Genomic DNA, 6,000 nt, shown 5'->3' on the forward strand with positions numbered 1-6,000 from the left:
CACCATGTGCCTTTCGACTGGAGAGAGAAACCCTGAACTTCATGGGACTTCATGAATCAAGGTATCTTTCCCTGGATGCCTTAGATCGGACATTTCTATAGCGTTACTTTAATTGGGACACTTCCATGGCCTAAAAACTGTTAATTTTGCAACTTACTAAATTCCCCTTTTTAAAAGCCATTCCATTCCTGGTATGTTGCATTCCAGCAGCTAGCAAACTAGAACATTACTCTTGATAAAGCCGCAGTGTTGAAGTCAGTACGCTATTCTCACAAGGATAGACAAAGATTAATGGACAGACTCTCACATAGCTGAACATTTGACTTATGACAGAAGTGGCACAATAGAGTCATAGTAAAATGATTTCAACAAATGGTTCTGGACAATTGTATATAGATATGGAAAAAAGAAAAATTTGACCTCTACCTCACCATACACAAAAACCAATTCCATGTGAAAGAAAGTAAATGTGAAGGAGAAAACAAAAGCTCCTTTAGAAGATAACATAGGAGAACATCTTTATGACCTCAAGCACAGAAGATTAAATAGGCACTGATCAGTCTGACCATATTAAAATTAAGACCTATGTCTATGGAAAACCTGCCATTTCAAAAGTTAAAAGACAGGATAGAGAGGATGTTAGTAACACAGAGACCACAAAAATCTTATCTCCAGGAAAACACAGAGCCCCTATGAACAAAGAAAGACAGACAGACAACCCAAGAGAAAAATGGGCAAGATACTTGAACAAGTTATTCACCTTAAATAAATGAAAATGTGGTCAAAGTTAAGCTCATTAAAAATTAGGGAAATTAAAACCACGTCAATAAGACACAACTATACACCCAACAGAATACAAAAGCTTTAAAAATTGAAAATACCCCCTATTGACAAAGACAGGTAACAGAAAGGCTCTTGTGGTATTGTTGTGAGTATAACTTGCAAACCCTACAACCTAGCAATTCCCCTCCTGCCTATATGCCAACAGGATTATGTGCATATATGAGGAAGTTCACAGCAGCACTACTCATAGTCTCACCAAACTATAACGATTTGGAACTATTCAGAAACAACCCAAATTTTCATTAGCAGAATAGATAAATGGAATAGATGGTAAGACAACACTGTGAATGTAACTGACACTACTGGATTATGTATCTCACTGTGGTTAAAAGAGGCATTTTAGCTGGCATATATGTTGCTAAAACAAAAATTAAAAACAAAAAACAACCAAAGGACTGTACAACACAAACAGTGAACCCTAACGCAAACTACAGACTATGGTTAATAGCATAATTATATTATTATTATTTTCTCATCAATTCTAACAAATGTACCTTACTAATATAAAATGTTAAAAATGGGATCAGGTAAATGGGGACTCTGTATTTTCTGCATGATCTTTCTGAAAACCTACAACTTCTCCAATAAAAAAAAAAAAAGATCACTCATAACCCAAAACAAAAAATGTAGTTATAAACATTAGAAAATGGTTAAAATGGCAAACTTTATTTTAAAATAATCAAAACTAATCCATGGTGTTTACAGATGCCTACTTAGATGGAAAAGCACAGAGAAAACAAGGAAGGGAAGTGATCAACACACACACACAAAACATACCTGTTATCTTCAGTGAAAAGCAAAGGGGTTTTAATCAGGAATGGGCACCAGGTACTGGAAATTGTTCACTTGTTGATTTAGGTAATACCTACATGGCATTTAAAAATAACAATTCATTAAGTTTTTACATTTGTTTTACATAACTTTTTGTAAGTAAGGCATATTTCAAAACAGAAACTCTTGGGAAAAAATCCTCTATTTTCACTGTAGCAGAATTTAGGAATCTTCTATGTGTTGAATCAAGTCTTTATACCAAACGAACTATAATATTTTACTCTGTGCAGTTCTACGCTATTTGAATTTTTTAAATAATCATGTATTATTTTGTTAAAATAGTAACATAATACATGGAGAAATGAAAGATTCTGGGATTCCTTGAAGTGAATAGAGGCAAACAGACTCATTTTAAAAAATGGAAGTTTAATCAATAAGGAAGAAATAACTCCTATTCTCAGCCAGCTTAAAATCTTTGGAAGAGTAGCGGTAAAGAACAAACAATTTTTATTCCTTTCTTTACTCACACAAAAGCACTTAAGTCTTTTCCAGGAATATAATGTAAACATGAGTAATGGAATTGATTTTTTTATCAAACACACAAAAATAAATCAGATGTGTTCTATTCTGTTCAAGAAATTCATCTCAGGCAGTTAGATACTTTTTCCAATGAAGGATTATTAATGCAAACCTTTTGGCATGCCTCTTGGAGAACTGCTTTCAGAACCTATGGCATTCTTTTAATAACCTCAAAGATGGTAAATTCAACCTTTGAGATTGAACTCAGAAAGTTATTTGGATCCTTGCCTGATAAATAACCTAGGTATCACTCATTGGGAGTATATTGATTTCGTCCAAAAATTGAAGTATAGTTGTAAAGGGATGAGAGTAGCCTTAAAGGAAATTCCCAACAAAAGTAATTTTCAAAAACTAGCTTGAATTGTTATATTCGTTCATTAATTTTAACGAAGGCACTCACTATACTAAAGCTAAATAACAGTTAAAGGGGGATAAAAGAGGTATGGAATATCTTTTAGGAAGAAATGAAAATATTCTCATATTGACTGTAGTGGTGAATGCATAACTATGTGATTGTACAAGAGCCATTGATTGTATGCTTAGGATGGATTGTATGGTTTGTGAATAAAAACTGTTTTTCTTAAAAATAATAATAAAAAAAAAGTTTGAGCCATGACAGCATTATCGAAATAAGTGTTTTGAATCTTAAATAACTACTTTGGAGACCAAAGCATATTCCATTCACTTATTCAACAAACGCTTATTGAAGACCCCCTGTGTGCCAGGTACTGTTCCAGGCGCTGTTCCAGGCGCTGTTCCAGCCCTGTTCCACTAGGGCTTCAGGAGGCAAGGTGATGAACAAAAGCCCCTGCCCTCAGGTAGTTTATTTAAATATATGCTTATTAACAGTCTGCTCATAGTTTAGTTACACTTTACTTTCTGAATTTGTGTATTTGTTTAATTTTACTTTCTGAAGTTGTGTATTTGCTTGATGGTTATAATGATCATCTCTGTACCTACTTTACAACATTTTTAATATTATGAGATTTCTGAGGGCAGATCAGTGTTAAATCCCCTTGTCTGAGATCCAACACAATGTTACATGCATGAAAATGATGAATAGCCAAACTGCTTTTCCAATGGAAAATCAAGGGTTGCTTATATTTAACTTCAGAATTTGATTAAAGAAATGTAGTCGGTAGTTCATAAATGCATGTTCATATACTTTGGTCTGACAAAGATTAACTGAAAATTCACTAGTACATTCCTAAAAAACAAGAATATGCTCCACTCAATGAAGCCTTGTAGAAAGGATTTTGTAAAGTAGATCTCCCGATTACACAGCAGTAAGCGAGAGGGTTTTCCAACGTACCCAAGCAAGAAAGCATCACCCTTGCCTCGCAGTTCACAACGCAGCACACTAAATCCCTAAGCGGCCACTGGAAACGGGACGCCCGCATCTACACACCTCAGGCTCTTAAAAAAAAGATGGTATTTTAACCAAACTCTCAGAGTTGAGGTGTTAGAATTTTGTGAGTCCCCACGACCACTTCATATTCCCTTCCCCGTCATACCTTTTATTTCATTTCAAAGTGAATGGAAAAGCCTTGGCTGAACATTGGAACACTGCGATCCCAACCTCTCCCCAATGAGGGGCGGACTTTCGTTTATCAACGGAACGAGCCCTGCGGTGTAACAAAATCTGAAATGAGTTGAGGATCAGTGAGAACGCGGCCCTGCGCGGGCTTCAAGAGTCGCCGCGTGTCCACCCCGCCCGCCGCCTGGGCGCGCCAGCGCAGGGAGCCGGGACCCGGTGCGCACAGGCGCTCGCGCAGCCGCGGACCAGCCCGCAGCCCCCGCCTCCCTGGCGCCCTGCCTGGCCCAGCCAGGCTCTCACCGCGGCCTTCTGCTTCCTATTTTCCAAGTGTAAGTGCTCTTTAATTAGCCTTCATCACCTCCCCAAGTTGACGCCAACCATTATGGTCTTCTTGCCGACATCACCCCCACCTGGCATCCCCAGGGCCGCACCTTCGCCCAGACCAGCCCACCCAGACCCATTTCCTCAACATCCATACATTTTAAAGGCTCCTCAGGAACCAGCGACTCCACATAGCCTGTTTACATTGTTCCCTCCTTTCCCTTACATTTTTCCCTCTTTTCCGTGCGTGGGCTCCTTTGCGCTTTGTGCTTTTGCGGACCCTCAGGCAGAGGCTTATTGTTATTTGTCTGGCACATTTTCAACACTTGTATACGATGCGGGGTGAGGGGTGGGGGAGTGGGAGAGAAATCACCTGACAAGGGATGCATGCCTAGAAAGCGAAAACATAATATGCAGAATTGATTTTTGAAATCACTAGCTGAGGTTTTGGAAGGGCACGCTTTTTACCCCCGTCTATGATTTATTAAGAAATACTGCTTTTATCTAGGGAAAGAGAAAGTATAAGCAGCTTAGACAGGGAACATTCATGATCCAAAGGGCCCCCTCAGCCTAGGAACCTTTTTTGGCATCCACTCACTGGAGCTTATTGAGCACTTGGCACCTTGCTGCTACCCGCCTACTCTGGCATTTGCAGCAGGTAAGATTCTGGGGCGGGGAGGCCTCTGTTAGAATAGTTTCAGCCAAGCTTTGTCAATAGAAAAGAAAAACATGCACACACACATACATACACACAGAGAGACATACTGCTAGTCCTTAAAAGCAGGGACCGTGTTTTTGTAGCTGGAGCCCTTTATATTGGTATTCTCCCTAATTCCTGGGAGAGTAGGTACCCTATGATGCATGAATAATGAATGAATTGATTAAATAATTATAAAAGAATGAATGATGAAAGGGTAATTTAAAGAATATACAGCTTAGTCCATTTAACATGTATTTATTGAGCAGCTACTTTAAATGTATCGGGAACTATGCTGGGTGCACCCTTGCCCTTGAGAAGCTTACGTTTCATTAGCGAAACAGACAATAATATCTGTGTACTGTGTTAAGTTGCCTGGACGTCTTTGGATTACAGAGGAGGGGTCCAACCTAGAACTGGGAAGGGAAGAGGGGACCAGAGACGAGACTGTCAACTGAGATCCTTTATTAGAACACAAAGTGTAAGGCCAAGGGTGTAGAGAAATGAGGATTGAGAAGTAAGGAGATAGTTCTCCTTTCAATTAGGCTCCAGGAAGGTCACAAAATAGACAGGGATAAGCCTGAGAAGGAAGCAGCTGCTTTCATCCCTAGGAGTAGGGGTACCTAGTGAGGATAATGAGAAACTGACTGAGCTGGCATTTCCATTGAAACTAGGAGGAACTCAAGAGGGTCCTTGCCACCCACCCATAACTCCTACAGCCTTTCACCAGGTGCACAGTGAGGAACCCTGGGAAACATGCCGCTGGGCAGAAGACACCTCCAGAGGCACAGAAAGCAGGGAACAGAGCTGGAAAGTGAGGGAAAGTTCCACAGTTTCCTGCATGCTTAGATCTCAAGCCCTAGTGGAGGCAGAAACCAGAGCCTGCCCACTAAACTTTGTATCCACTGGTGAACTAAAACTAAAGTACAACCCAGCCCTACCCATTTCAATTCTGAAGCACACCAAAGAGATTACCATTCATCCTGTTGGGACAGAATTAGGGGTGGCACTCTTTTGGGCAAGCATTATCTATGGTCTCTCCAGCATATACATTTTTAAAATGACACAATCAGAAAAACGTGACCCACAATCAAAAAAAAAGAAGCGGTGCTAGTCATGGTACCTCTCTCTCCGGGTTGTTGTGATACTTAAATGAGTTGATAAATGTAAAACATCTAGAACAGTGCTTGGCACAAGGAAAATGCTAGACAGGACTGTTCCATGGGGGGGTAGAGATGAGGGAACTGTGCAG

The 6,000-nt window shown here is 39.8% G+C and overlaps 1 long non-coding RNA gene across 1 annotated transcript in view; it reads right to left on the minus strand.

Moving 5' to 3' along the window:
* The window catches only part of LOC143689899 (uncharacterized), a 50,235-nt gene extending 46,651 nt beyond the window's left edge, over positions 1-3,584 (minus strand). Inside the window, exons 1-2 of the long non-coding RNA XR_013178960.1 lie at positions 3,506-3,584; positions 1,621-1,708 (exon numbers count right to left, since the gene is read on the minus strand). This is a non-coding gene — a long non-coding RNA (uncharacterized LOC143689899). The remainder of the gene's footprint in view (positions 1-1,620; positions 1,709-3,505) is intronic.
* Positions 3,585-6,000: the final 2,416 nt, after the last annotated feature.

The sequence above is a fragment of the Tamandua tetradactyla genome, chromosome 7 (genome assembly GCF_023851605.1).
Source record: "Tamandua tetradactyla isolate mTamTet1 chromosome 7, mTamTet1.pri, whole genome shotgun sequence".
Taxonomy (NCBI): Eukaryota; Metazoa; Chordata; class Mammalia; order Pilosa; family Myrmecophagidae; genus Tamandua; species Tamandua tetradactyla.